A 15,984-nucleotide genomic window follows, 5' to 3' on the forward strand; every position below is an offset into this window, starting at 1 on the left:
ACAGGGAGGGGTTGAGAGTGAGAAGTCAGTGACAGAGAGCTCCATCTCAGTTAGTCTTGACTGACTTCTACCATGTTTACTGAGTGCAGCAGAATGTAGCAGAAGCCATCATCATGTTACCCGTGATGTATTTGTTTGGTTAAGTGGGGGCCACTGCTAAGTAGATAAAAAAAATCCTACTGCATCCACTGAGTCATCAGTATGAGAAGAGTCTGTTGCATAATCTGTTTCCAAAACAACATCTGTCAGTCCTGCTTGACCAAAATACATATGGCAGAAATTCCCAGAGCAAGAAACAAACAAATAGCTTTGCATTTTAGGGAAATCCAACACATATCTGCTTGTATATGTGGTAGGTCTCCAAGTGCACATGTTCTAAGTTTATATATTTGCAATATTAAGTTTATATATTGTCTATTGCACACTTATGGAGTAAAATGTCTCACATGAGGAGTTTTTATTTGGCTCTGAACAGTATAAAGAGTGCAACCAGGTGTGTGGTGACTGTGTAACAGCTGCGTCATGGCTTGGTATTCATTTTAGTGTACATGTTAACAAGTCAGAGCCTTCATATTGCCTGAAATGATAAAAACAAAGCCATTTTACCTGGTTTTAGCAGACACGTATGTCCATATCAGTAGATGTTTGCCATATTTTTCATGGCGATTCTGTTAAGGCTACAAGCTGCAACATGCCAGTCAAATAAAGTTGTTCTCTATTAAAAAGTTTGGCTGGAGCTTTTTGTTTCCATGTAGAATGCATTCAAAAAAATGTCACAGGTAGATATACAGAATGGTTTCACTTCTGGCATGAACTTTTCAAAGTAATAACACAGTTTCTGTAGAGAAACTTGTCTTGTTTATGCAGAATGGTTTTAATCTGAATGTTTCCAAGCTTGATCAATAAATCAAGTCACTAATAGGGAGATATATTGAGGTGAAACTTGTGGTGAAAGACAGGGCTTTGACAGCAGTACAACTCAGAGCAGACACGCGCCACAGCTGCCACACAGCGGCACACAACCTGTGCAGCCTGTATGTCTGAGAAAAGACAGAACACATAACTAGTAGTATACCTAGTTACATTTCACATTCAATAACGCAAAACAAAACTGTTTAAAGTTGGATCCAGTGGTAGCCGGGGCTAACCAGGCCTTCCTGAAATCTGACTGGCCTCCATAATCTCTGATAAGGGTTGGCTTTGTCAGTCACTAAGCTGTTGATGCATATTTGATCACTGAGTTTATCTTAACCTACACTGGACTGACCTTTCTAACTTAAATACACTACAGCGTTATCAAAGTGGCCCACTCTTCCTGATGCTTTTCTGTATGTGGCCCTCAGTGAAAAAGTTTGGACAACCCTAGCCTAACAACATGCCTCTACAAAACAAGCTGTCAGAAACCGATGACCCTGGTCCAGCTCACGTTAGCTCAGCAGACCACAGAAGAGCCACTCCATCCAAACAGACAAGGCTTGCTTTTAAATCAACACCATTACCATGATCTGTAAGGCAGGAATAAACCGACTGATCATAAGGCATGAAAGACTGAAAAAAAGCTGCAGTGTTCAATGAAATTTGAGACAATGGAAACAGTACGCAAAAACAAGTAAGGCTAAAGTTACTTTTACAATGCAGTAATTTAGTTTATTTTTATAGTGGCAACTTGTAACTGTAACTAAAAACTAACTCCAAAAAAGTTGAAACATTTAACTGCTCAAAAGTTCAGTTAATCCATTTATCTTGACTGATTTAAATGTGTCATTTGAATTAAAAAATTACTTTGGAGCTCAACTGATGTCTCTAAAACTTATAATGGATCTGATTGAAACAAAAGCTGAAAATAAAGAAGATAGAGAAGCATAACATTAAATTTAAATTCCCGAGCCTTCCAGAAGAAAAAAGGGGTTTTGTCTCGACTTCTGCGGCGCCCTCTCTGACCTTAGCGTGACTTTTCTCAGCACTGCAGTGCCTGGCCCACTTCCTGTGTCTTCCACCGCTCTGTCTCACATACCAAACCAGACATTCACACACCCACGGTGACGGCTGAGCGTGACCCGGTCATCCCGCGAGGCTGAGAGGAGTTCCTGTTCACGAGTGTGCCGCAGCTGTCTCGCAGGCTGCCGGGCCAAGCTGGATTGGAGGGTTGAGGTGGGTGAACCTGTGGCCAAGAAGGGGGCAGGGTCCAAGGTGACGGGAGGATGGGGTTGGGGTGGGGGGGGCTGTCTGGTCTATTCATGCTCTTTACACAACCCTTCCTGGTACACATGGGAAGCAGAGCCGTGGCACGTGTTGACTGACCCAGACAGAACGCTCTGGGATGATGCTAAAACGAGAAAAAAACAACTGACCTGGCTTGGCCCGCAGCAGCGATTTGTTAATTTATAACTAAGCTTAGGTTCAATGCCTTTCCTAAGCGTTATATATGCTGGCATATATATACAGCTCACAAACATCTGCAGCAACTTCTCAGTCCAGTGCAGTAATGGATGTAGACATATGCAGCTTCTGTAAAGCTGTCAATTTTAAGAGTTTTGGGGCTTAGTTCAGATGCTTGCCTTTTGTAAATACATAAATGAATTATTTCTGCATGCATACATGGGTACATATATGTGCATTAAAGAGCTAGTGATGATGAAACTGTTTAGACTGTGTGGGGAATGTATGATCATAGACAAGAAAAAAGAAAAAAATAACCATAACAGGACTAAATCCAAAAGATTGCGATGAAAAAGGACATGCTACAGCATAAAAACATGCAGGAAAAAGTTCAAACTGCACATTTCTTACATCCATTGTCATGACTTCATGAGCAGCACTTTAATGCTGCATTTGTTCAATGGATTCCTGCTAATTTCACTCTAAATTGTGTTTGTTTTGCAGTAAGCTTGCTTTTAATGTCATTTTAATGTTTATTATGTTTCATGTAGCGTTTAATTTTTCATTTATAGCATACTCTATTAATATTTGTTTTTTGTGTGTTATAACATGTTTTCTATTTGACTTTGCTTCTGAATTTCTGCACATTTTTACCACTGATAATGTTTAAGTCTAATGACTACAAATGTGGAAGACATCCACCCCTGTGCTGTTAACCTGCTAAACAACAGTGAGCATGAGGCTGTAGAAGTTAGGACTAATGTTTGTTGATTAAGGTGAAAGGTAAGGAAGCCCTAAGAGGACATGCATCCATGCATATCATCTTAAATACTAACTTGCTGCTGTATCATGAGATCTCAACTGAATTATGTTGTTATCTCAGGATAGCAATAGGTGAGACAGGTTAATTCATATAGCACATTTAAAAAAAAAACAGGCATAATGTGCTTAGAAAAATGACAGTATACATGATTAAAAAAAAAATCTCATTCATTCAATCATGAGAAAAAAATGTTATGAATGTCTAAAATGAGTCTATGACAAAATAAATTAGACTAAAATCATAGATATATCCAAGGCAAAATCTTGATGATTTATGGCATTGTTGTTGCTCTGCTTGGTTTCTCACTCTCTACATCTTTCTCTTTTCTAATTGTGAATCTTCCTTTTCTGTATCTCCCTCTTCTCTCTTCCTGCACCTCCCTCTTCTCCTTTTCTGGGCCCCCCTCTTCTCTCTTTCTACATCTATTTTTTTTCTTCCTGCATCCTCCTTTCCTCTCTTTCTACATCTCCCTCTTCTTTCTTTCTGCACCTCTCCCTTTCCAGACCCTCCTTCTCTCTCTTTCTGCCTCCCCCCGGTCTCTCTTCCTGCATCCTCTTCTTCTCTCTTTCTGCATCTCTCCTTTTTTTCCCCTTCTGCACCTCCCTTCTTCTTCCCCTTCTGCACCTCTCCCTTTCCAGACCCCCCTTTTCTCTCTTTCTGCCTTCCCCTCTTCTCTCTTTTTGAATCTCTCCCTTTCTTCACCTGCCTCTTCTCCCTTTCTTGGCCTCCCCTTTTTCTTTCTGCATACCCCTCTTCTCTTTTTCTGCATCCCATTTTCTTCTCTTTCTGTACCTCCCTTCTCTCTTCCTGCATCTTCCCTCTCTTTCTTTATATCTCTCTTTTGTCTTTCTAGATCCCCCTCTTCTCTATTCCTGCATCCCTCTTGTCTCTCTTTTAGCCCTCTCTCTCCCTCTTCTCTCTTCACCTACTGCTTCTCTACCCTTCTGTACCTCCATCTTCTCCCTTTCTGTACCTCCCCCTTTTCTTTTACTCTGCTAAAGGTTTATGCCTTTGAAAAGGTAGTTTTTTTCCTTGCCACTTAAACTTTGCTAAATGTCTCTTAGAACTGAGCTAATGGTAGGTTAATGTTGGATATATCTTTATAAATAAGCCTAGACCTGCCTTCTTTGAGAATCGTCTTCAGATAAAAATGTGTCACTACAAAAGCAACGATTGTCTGATCAATAGGAGTGGGACTGAATACTTGAATAAGAATAAGATCTTTTAGATAAGTGTAAGATGTACTTTAGTCACCGAGGATGTATCCAAAGCCTTGGGCAAAGAGATCTGCTTTAAGCCTGTGTTTAAAAGAAGATAAAGTTGTATCAGACCTTAATTCCTGGTAGACGAGGATTCCAGAGTTGGAATTAGCAGAATGAAAATGGGGCTTTCCAGTGACCACAAGTTAATGTTGGTCATGTTCTCAGGATCTTAACTTGTAACCACAGGAAAACCAATATTGTTATTGTGAGATAACAGCATGTGTCTACAGCTTCACCACAGACACATCTATCACAGCTTAGAAATTAGGGGACAAAATCTCTGTTTTATTTTTGGAAAACTCCTCTCTGAACCCGGGTATCTGGTCTGGTTTTGGCACATAAAGTTAAAGTAACACAGGTAAGTCGTCAAAGTTTGACAAGCAGTTAAGATGTCAGCTTTACTGGCCTATATTGGAAGGCAAAGACCTACTTTCTATTCCTCTGCTTTTTCTAAATGTGTTCTCAATTCCTGCACTCTTTCATGCCAACACATGACATCTTGGCAGCGGAAGAATTTACTATCACTATTATCGTATTATTGGACATGGTTGGAATGCAATTTTCCCTGTATTGAAAGCAGGCTAACCTACATTACTCAGTCAAGGAGATTTCTAGCCTCTTCACTGGCAGGCCATCAATGCTGATGAGTGGTTGATTGGGTGGTTAGATGAACTCAGCATAGCTTGAGTAAGACCTTAAAAGACCTCGGGATTTGTACGAAAATGAATCAGAAATGGAGGCTGGGAGCGGCATGTGATGAACAAACCTGCCAGACGAAGAATCAGACAGACAAACAGCGAGAGGAAGGGCAGGTTAAATTTTTGTAGGAATGTGACAGACAGTTGGGGAAGGCACGTTGACCCTGGCCCAGATGCTGCTTGGCAGGTTCCAGGTGTCTCACCCTCCTCCTCAGTTCACACGCGGATGTCAAGCCTCCCTGAAGGAAACCAGGTCGGTTCCGTAGGGGAAGTCATATAAGAGCTGGGAGGACGGCAAGGAATCTGCATCTGCCTGTCGTCTAGTCTAAACAAAGCTCCTGTGCCGTCTGCTGTCGGTTTGGGAGCGGCTACGTGAGGCAGGACGAGAAAAGAGGCCCTCGTGGACGTATAAACTGTGAGGCCCGAACCTAAATATTACATCTATAAAAACATGACCCAAATAGAGAGTCTGAGGAGTTGAATTTTCCATCCGGTTTCCAGCCTTGAATTAACACTTAGGCCATTTACACTTGTTATGACAGATTCTAGCACCTTTTAATGACCACTACTCCCCTGCCTGTAACCTGAATTTACAGTAAATGCCTTCAGCAGCGTACCATTATAAGATACAGTAAGGATCAACTGGAACTTCCAAAACAGATAACGCCTCCACATAAAGTCATCATTGTGTCTGAGCAGTACCAGTAAAAAGTTGACAGATCCAGCCATATATGGCTGATTTAAACGGAAGTTCCACAGACTACTGGAGAAGAAAATCACATACTGTAGCCCTGATAACCTGAGGTCTTTGTTGCTGTAGAATCAGCGGTTGAACAGTAAAAGTGGAGGAATCTGGGAGGATTTTCTTCTTGCTCAATTATGTTTTTCTTCAGTGTCAGACTGGGAGACTGCCAGCACAACTTTGAAGCTTTGGGAATGAGCATAGAGAAAAATTCACTCAACTGGAGCAACTGGGAGACAGCTGAAATTGTTAAGCTTTTGAATAAGTGAAGTCACTGCTGGTCATGGCAACTGGACTGATTTTTAGTCTACTTTTGACAAATGTAGCAGAAACCTCACTGTAAAAATATGCTATCATTTTAGAACTAGGGTGATTAAATTAATGCTCTATTTGTTGACATTCATGATGGGAAACCAGATCAACAAAACAAACACTATTGGACAAACGTTTTAACGGTCTGACCATTACACCAACAGGGACTGTAATGACATTGTATGTACTTTAATATGGAGTTGGCCCCTCTCTGCAGCTATAACAGCCTCTGCTCTTCTTGTAAGGCCTTCCACAATATTTTGGAGTATTTCTGTGGGAACTGGTGTCCATTAGGCACAGATGTTGGATGAGAAGGCCTGGCTTGCAGTCTCCATTCTAGTTCATCACAAAGGTGCTCTATGGGGTTGAGGTCAGGGCTCTATGTGGGTCATTTACATTCTTCTATACTGAACTCATCAAACCATGTCTTTATAGTCCTTGCTTTGTGCACTGGGCCACAGTCATGTTGGATTAGAAAAGTTGGAAGCATAGCATTATCCAAAATGTTTGGTATGCTTAAGCATAAGATTACCCTTCACTGGAGATAAGGGGCCTAGTCCAAATGCTGAAAAACAGCCCCCTACCTACCAAATTTCACAACTGGCACAATGCAGTCAGGCAGGTTACATTATCCTTGCATTTTTCAAACCCAGACTCACCCATGTGACAACCAGAGAAGCATTGGCAGAGTTGCTGTTGTTCCTAAACGCTTCCACTTTCTAAAAAATATCACTTACAGTTGACTGCAATATCCAGCAGGAATGAAATGTCATAACTGTCTTATTGCTAAGGTGGCACACATCACAGTGCCATGCTTGAAGTCACTGAGCTCTTCAGAATGACCCATTTAGTATCACAGATATGTGCAAATGGAGACTGCATGTCTAGGTCTAAATTCATGCACCTGTGGCAATGGTCTAACTGAAACACCTGAATTCAATAATCAAAAGGTGTGGCCAAATACTTTTGTCCATATTTATTACTTGGAAACACAGTGTACAACCCATGACGAATGCTTTCTGACATGCAGTCTTCTTCAGTATTGTGGACAAAGAGCGGAGGAACACTTCACATATTGGAAGCGTGCTACAGTGCATGTACAGCCTTCAATATAAAACTATCAAAGTTTTTTTTAATAGTGAGTCAATTCCCAATGAGTCTATAGTCAATTTCCAGTTTCTAGACAGCTTTAGAGGACTTTGTTTTTAGTTTATCAGCAGTTTCGTCGGCTAGGTTTTTCCTAAATTATTAAATTTGTGTGATCAGCTGTGTGGGAGTCAATACAATGTTTGGCTTTTTCTGGCAGAGAGGACTGTGGGCTGTTTTTAGGTAACCCAATAATTCACCAGCTAATGGATTAGCCATGGGCACAGATGGCACAATTTTGATAAAATAACATTTGCCAAGCCCTCCAGGTCTACTGTCTCATCCAAATATGATCACATTATGGCATGCCAAGCTCGAGGCTTCAAAAAGACAGAACCAAAGGCTGACATTACAGTCACTACCTCCATATTCAAACAGTGTAGTGGATATTACAGTTTCTTCAGTTAAGAGCTGTGTACCTTGACCTAACATGGTGCTTAGACTTGTGTTGCCCTTTTACTCTCTCTTTAATCAAAATGCACAGACAGCTGATCTGTTTACCCTCTTTTAATAGTGAAGAGACAGCTGACCTCCTTTACTTGAGTTAGTGCTGAATAAATCAATAAAATATGTAAGCAAGCAAAAACTTGTGAGTTTTGACTGGCAGAAGGAGTGTCAGCACTCCAGAACCCGAGTCAGAGCAAAACATGGAGTAATGACTAAACAGTAAAAAAAAGAAAAGTGTGGGACAAGTGAGACAGTAAAATCAACTGTGATCCTATCCATCAGCACACACTTCCTCTCCCGTCACAGATAAATACCTGAGAGTAGTTTAATGGGAACATTAACAAGCTTCCTGATTCACTCTTATTTAAACTTAGATAGAATTTACTTAGACCATGAAGGTCACAGGAAGGAAAGTTTGGCAAAATCTGCAGCTCTGCAGCTGATGACTGAGATAAGAGGGTTGAAATTGAAAATCTCAAGTGTTGTCAGCATGCCAGGAACATATTTTCAAGTCAGTCACAGTGTGCATGCAGAATACAGTTCAGGGAGGCTATCATTTGCAGCTCAGCTTTGGGAGCATTAATGTTGTCTGAAGTTCCATCAGGTTAGAGTCCTTGTCCATAGGGGTGCAACAACATCCATCTATTATCTAGACCTAGACCTGGTTCTGCAGGGTTCAGAGGGATGCTTTGCACCCTCAGTTCAAATGTCTGCATCCTCAACAGCATTCTCTTGCTAATTAACAATAATGTATATCAGTGCTCTCTTTCTCGACAAATAGTTCATCTTTGTCATCACAAACAAAAGATTTTCTTAAATAGAAATTAATCAGGCTAACCAGGGCTCTGAAATATGCAGCAGAAAGCAATGTGTTTTACTCACGTCAGTTAACGATTAAGAAACAGCATGACTCATGTGTAGTAGAAGTGGTAAACAAAAGGCTATCTCCTTATTGTAAATGTTTCAGAGAAAGTAAGTTCTTTAAAAGTAGAGAATATTGTATATGAAAGGGACATGGTTTTAATATCTTATACTGTGTCATCTGCAACATGTGAGCAACAGTAGGGTTTACTTTGGTGAATGCACCCCATTTAATTTCAAATGCACCTTAAGTCATGTTGTCTCCGCCTGTCTGGAGCAATTCAGGGTCTGGAGCTGATTCCAGCTGTCATTGGGTGAGAGGTGGGGTACACTCCTGGCTGGTTGCCAATCAAAAGTCATTACTATGGATATTTAAGAGTCACCAGCTAACCTGAAAAGCATATCTTTGGACTGTGGAAGGACTCTGGAGTGCCCAGGAACCTCTAATAATGACTTCCTAGGGGGGAAATGGTGCAGTCTGCCATTATTCTTATTTCCAGTCCCTGCCAACCTGTAGTGAAATTTGAAGTTCTAATGCATATCTTAACATCTTTGAAATATGCTTTTATTAAGTTAACCACCACCCTGGTACTCTCAAATGGTCAAATGCCCTCCAAATTAGACTGTGTGGTATATGAACCAAGCCTAAAAATACAACACGTAAAATCCCTATTCTCTACCTTAGCTGCATGAATCAGATTCCAGATCAAGCCAGTGTATTCTATGTACCTTGCAAAACCTGGAATCCCTACTTCCATGTCATGCCCATTAAACTATCCTTTTCTAAGTAACTAGTTAGCATCTGTGCCATTACACTAAAGACAACCTTTCCGTCTACGTTTAACAGTGAAATGGTTTTAAACTGGTTTTGATCAGAGGACTCCTCCTCTCCTTGGCAATCAGGATTCCCATTGCTCTACACCGGGCCTTTGGGATAGCTTGTTTCTCCCATACTAACCTTAGTAATTGCCACAGAAATCTAAGGACATGAGGTGTGCTTGCCGGGGACTCCATTTGGCTTTTGCATGCCTTACTACATCCTGCACTTCCTTCCACTTTAGTAGTCCTAAATCCATCAACATATAAATGGTTCTCATTTATGTTCCCTTTCAGAACATTGCACAGGTAAGTTAAACCATTTTTACAAGTTCGTCTGAGTTTTGAGGTCGCTGCAGCATGTTTCTATACCTGTATCTACTGTCATTCTAAACAATTTACAGAAATCTAAAACTCACCATGGCTCTTTAAAGATCATATATTTTACCCTTTAAAGACAAGTTTATATTGGTCTCAGAGGTCCCCAAAACATTCCTGTGAAGTTTGTGTCTAAAAAAACATCCTCTGTTTCAGCCCTGCTCGGAATGAGCCGTTTCTGTGTCTTTAAATGTAAATGAGCTGTCTGACTCTGCCCCTGACCCCGCCCCTCTGAGGAAATGGATGTGGCTCTCCTGATCAACTGAGAAGAAGATCAGGTGAGGAGGGTGGAATTTCTTTCCAAGCGGGGAGGGCCAACCAAACCTGGGGGCGGTGCCAACTCCCCACATGGCATCATGAGGGGAAAATCTGCAAAATGGATTTTTCTGATTCTTTAGGGGATTCTAGACAGGCCAGGGGCACATATTTCTGCTAGAAAAGCCTGAAAACATGTATTTTGAATCATATGTGACCTGTAAATAATGATGCTCACCGTCACCAGATTTTGGGTGTCATTTGTGTTACCCCAAAAACTCTATTATTTCACGGCATCTGATTATCCCACAGAGCCAGATAATTAGTATCAGTCAATTTTGTCTACTTTATTTCAGTTAGGAACATTCTCACCCCAGATTTATTCATTTAATGTTGAATTGATATACATTTTTTAGGTGGTGAGGGCTCTGCTTGAAAACTGTTCTCTTGGTCAACCACGCAGCTTTCAGTGCTAAATACCCTTATAGAGATAGATGCATTTATGATGATGCATGCTGAATAAAATTAGTTTTTGTTTTGTTTTGTTTTTTATAGAAAAGAGCAGGCTGGGGGTGAGGTGGTATCATCTGCACTGAAGAAATAGGGATTAGTAAGAAGGACGTCATGTTTAGATGGATCACCTTGTTGAGATAATGAGCTGTGATTGGCTGCAAGAGCTGGAAGACAATAATTAAATCAGCTGGCAGTCAGCTGATTGCAGCTGGGGTATGGCCTCTGTGTCCTGCATGATCTAACACTGAGCTTCATGACATAATCAGCCAATATATCCCTAAAAATCAGAATTTACTGCTTTAGTATGAAGGCTGTACCCCCTACCAGTTCTAGAGTCCATGCTTGCTAGTGTAAATAAATCACAGAAAACAAATATGATGTCTAAAATAAACAGTTGGCAAGAATCCTGTTTTTTAAGCAAAATAAACCTTGTAAACATCATCGATCTACCAGACTAAAATTTTCTGCGAAATTTGGTGGTAATACAAAAGTTGAAAATTGTAAATGTTAAAAAAAGGTACATTCAGCCCACACAAGACAGTTGTGTGAAATCAGAGATTAAAAACATAACAAAAGATGTGAGCTGTAGCAATGAAATTTAATCATCCCCTAACCGTATGTAAGAACCGTGCTCCTTTTGGCCTTGAGAAAAGAGTTTCCTTTGAAATTTTAAAGCGGCTTGATAATATGGAAATAATTGCAGATTTTATCTCATCACAAAGCAACTAAGGCATGAAATAACAGTTTTACTAATGCAGTTTCTCATTCTGAATCCTAAATAGGTTCACCATAAGAACTGAAAGGTCATCAGACAAAGTGCAGCTTTAAATCCAGCATGTTGAACAGTTTTGACTCATCAGGCTAATGTTTAGCATTATGTAACCATAAAGTTTGGCTCCTTGTTGGGAGTGTTTTTAGAAAATGTTGCCATCTGTATTGATGAATAATGTAGCCCATTTAGACAAGCTTTTCCCTTAATAATAAAGCTTTTAAGCCACAGCCTAATGGCAGAGATTCCTACAACCTTCAAGAAATGTTTAGAAACGTATTCCACTCCACAGAGACTGATGGAGTTAAACAATGATGTACTCGACAGCGCAAACGATCAATTACTAAAGCATATGGCCTCATTCCTCAAAGGCAGAGGACATCATCAAGTTGTGAGAGCCAGATATTGAATCTTCCCTGCAGTGACTCTACAAAAAGAAAGAGAGCCTGCTGAATGAAGCCAATGGATCAAAAACTTAAACCCCACGGAGACGCTGAAGTGGTAAACAAAAACAAGTGATCTCTTCAAACTTAGATAAGAATGCTTCTGAACTCCCACATCAATCGCACATCAGCAGCTCGGCAAACATCACTTCAAAGATTCTGATAAAAAGATTTTGGGTTGGTTTACAACATCTTTCCCATGAAAGCTGAAAAGACAAAAAACCAAAACATCAAAGTTTTCACCAGAAGCAAAGCATCCTAGTTCGTGTGAAGTCATCTTTAGAATCAGGAATCACCCCCACGCACGTGTGGATGAAGGACAGGTTTGGGGAATCAAAAGTGTTCTGGATTTCATCGATTACTATCAGTGCTGCCAAAGCCCAACCACAGATATTACAGGGCCCCTCATAGGCTCAATTAAAAGGCCCTCCTCAGATATTATTTTATAATATGAATGCATGGTTCAGCAGCTTTAACACTATCTTCATGCATGACATTTGCCTATAAGGCCAGGCTCAGACTGACTTTGAGACTGACTGAAAAAAGGTTGCGAAAAACTGGTTCCGATTGGTTCAATCCATCAACATCATTTACAGTTCATCTTAACAATTCCATTATCAGTCCCTTACTTCCACAGTCCTTGAAAAACATGGTCTTGAGAGAGACAGCCAGTGCAAGCAAGAGCGGAGAAGTCGCGGTCGTAAACATGGCAGACAGTCACAAAAACAGACTGCAGCTCTGTCTAAAGTGTGGCTTCATTTCTAAAGAATGATGTGGATAGCGTGACGTGCAATGTTTGTCAAACAGTGATTTTATACAAGGCATGCATCCTTTTGCACAAGAACTGTTAATTTTGTACAAGACTTCAATTTATTTTTATATTTCAAGACAGCTAAGGTCCTGAGACTAGTCTAGATTTATTTAACGTTATATATCTAAAAGAAGACAACTGTATTCTAATTCAAGCTCAGAGATTGAGGATGCAGAAAGCAGTTTGTTTTAACTGAGACATCTCCAACAAAAGAAGAGAATTTCTGTATAATTTGGCTCGTTCTCCTCCCAAATACTTCATGTTAAGCATTTTAAGTTATCAAAACTGTTTACCTTAGCAGTAGTTGAAGTATGCTTGACATTGACTCTCAATGAAAACCTACATAGTCTACTTATAAAAAAATCCCACAAAGGAATCAGTAAGGGAATTGATAATGGACTGAATTGATAAAAAGAATGATAATGGCAGTGATATCAATATCAAGGTGAGCATTTGGGTCAAATGTAAACTGTTCCTTGAATTTCCCTGGTGCGTGACCAGGGCCTAGAAAGCTTCCCTTTTTCCCCCTTATAGGTAGCCTTGGTTTCCATTTTTAAGCACAGTAAAAGAATGAAAGTTCTGAAAGACAGACTTCTGTTATACTGCAAACCCAGACAAGTCAGAAGTCATCTTCTGCCTATGAACAGATATCTGCATGGGAGTGAAAGAAATCCTCTCCTTTCAAACTCCATTCATGCCTCTGAAGTTGCTAGTCGAACTTTAAACAATGAAAACACACGACAGAAGACTTCATGGTCTGACGTCCTTTATCACTAACTGCTGGCTGCAATGCCAGCTCTGAAAAACTGGCTGTCAGTGGTGTGCGGGGAGGGGGGGCAAGGGGGGCAGTTGCCCCCCTACGTGGCCCAATTGTTGAAAAATGTGCACTAAAGTGCCCTCTTGGGAGGCAAAACTCGCACTAAAGTGCCCTCTTGGGAGGGAAAACGTGTGCTAAAGCGCCCTCTTGGGAGCCAAAACATGTGCTAAAGTGCCCTCGAGAGCCAAAACGCGTAAAGTGCCCTCCTGGTTGGCAAAACTAAACTGCCCTCTTGGGTGGAAAAAAACACTAAACTCCAGAAGACCATTAGGACCAAGGAATACTATGAAACATTAGTGTTGCAATGACTTTTATGTTGGGCCCTTTCTTGATCTATATTGAGCCAGAACTATATCTCACAGAACCAGTTTGGATTATCTGGTGCTAATATGGTGTTAAAATGCACTAGAATACAGGAAATGGCATCTACTTAATTGAAAATGTCCTGGGGGAAGACCCCCAGACCCCCTAGAGATTTATTTAGTTATTTCTGTGTTCCTCACAGTCCAGCATTCAATCTAAACAGTTCTTGTGAATGCTGACTAACTACAAACTAACTTGAGTAGTCTGTCTAGTTAGTCTGTTTTAAGGCCATATAATGTGCCATTTGTATAACATATAAAAATGTCTAAAGTGCCCTCGAAAACATGCAAAACTTAGTGCCCTCTTCAGAGGCGAGAATGAGCTGTATGTGCCCTTTTCTTTTCCCCCCTGCCCTTGAAAAAGTCTGTGCACGCCACTGCTGGCTGTTGCTCCCTGGAGATGCCATCAGACAAAAGGAAAGGCTTCTGAGATTGGACTGCACATGATGATGACAGCATTCATAAAAAAGGCTGCACCAAGAAATCCTTTATTGCTTTAAAAAAACAACCAGTGGCAACATAAGAAGCCAAAAATAACACAGTTACTCTCGAATCTTGTCAAAAGACTGCTGATGAAGAAAAGTAATGTTATGTTTCTTTGCAATATTGGATTCGAAGAATCATACACTTGCTCTTAGTGTTGAAGAAAGAGTGCAAAGCTACCACATTGACACAAAGTGACAAGCCTATTCTTTCTACTGCAGCTAAAATTTCCCTCTTATTATGCTTTGGTTGTAAACTGGCAGCAACAAATAGTCCTGACAAACCAGGCAGTAGATCGAAAAGCCATTAAAAGATGGTTACTCATTACTCTCCCACGGCGCTGCCTTATTTTTCAGAATAAAGCTTGATTATCTTGACTCTGTCTAATACCAAACTAGTGACACAGCATAAAAATGTGGATTTGTGTCGGAGCCTGATCTGCATGCGAGGCTGTTAAAACGTCGAGAGGGTAATTATGTGATAGGAATCAGCCCTCACCATTCAATCACCAGTGAAAGGGAGATGGTAATTATTTCAACACGGGATATATGAAGACCCTTAAGCAGAGCCTTCAATGTGATGGCATAACTGTAAATGGCTGAGGAAACACAGGCAGAGAAAGCACGGACAATGGAAGTGATTGATAACACCATCGGTGGGTAACTTCCCCATCCTTGGGGGGAATAAGATTTATTCTCAAGAGGAAGTAAGAAAAAAGGCTGCTATTGTTCTGAGATTCAGGTAAAATGAAGTTTCTCGGGATTACAGGAACACCTGTTCCCTGTGAATAGTGAACATCATGTACTGCACTATTTTTGGAAATTATCCACATTATAATTATTCTGTTTGACTCATCAGGGACTCAGGCAAAAATATCTGACTGCTGAGAGAGACGTGCTCCTGCATTACTGAAATATAGTCCTCTTCTGGGCCCTAACACCACTGTAAAAGGCAGATTAGATAAGAGTTTAAAGCAAATGTTGACGACTACACTCTAACAACTGCCTTCAAAGCCAAAATGCACCTAGCTTTTATGTCCAGCAACACCAGGATCAACAAACAACAGATAAAGATTAAATAGTCTAAATGATAAATAATGTGTATACAATTCATTACCAGCCATTAAAGCAAACATGTGCATAGAAATATCTGATGAATGTTCACTTCCATAGTCTGCAAAGGTCAAATAAAACATCAACTTTACATCAGTCCTCAACTCCTGAACTTTGACCAGTGAAGCCGCTTTCTTAGCCAAGATAAAGACACGATTGCCGTTGACCCCGCAAGTCACTGCCAGCATTCTGCAAAGGAAGTTATTGATTTATCTACTCAATGGACGGTCTTTCACCCATACTCAAGACTGTACAACCCTTTACGCTCAATATCTAAAATACATGCCTAAGTTCAAATAATGTATCAATTCCGTACATCTTAGGGAAAGAGAAACTGCTTTTTCTCTTCTATGTGCATGTGAAAACAAACCAGTGTGAAGAATGAAAGCATGGCTGCTCATTAGGACCACATCTATTCCTACTGTTTTCTGATTTTCTAGCCAATCCATTGGTGCATTTCTACCAAGCAGCACAGTTCATTTGGGTTTTGAACGGTGGTGCAGTTATCTGCATTTCCACTACCAAAGTTTGGGAAAGGTGCCACATTACCCACCT

General features: G+C 40.5%; 1 protein-coding gene across 2 annotated transcripts in view; it reads right to left on the reverse strand.

The window, feature by feature from the left end:
- The window catches only part of ddah1 (dimethylarginine dimethylaminohydrolase 1), a 149,178-nt gene that overhangs the window by 117,237 nt on the left and 15,957 nt on the right, over positions 1–15,984 (reverse strand). The window lies entirely within an intron of this gene.

This window comes from Cheilinus undulatus, linkage group 7 (assembly GCF_018320785.1).
Source record: "Cheilinus undulatus linkage group 7, ASM1832078v1, whole genome shotgun sequence".
In the NCBI taxonomy this organism is placed as follows: Eukaryota; Metazoa; Chordata; class Actinopteri; order Labriformes; family Labridae; genus Cheilinus; species Cheilinus undulatus.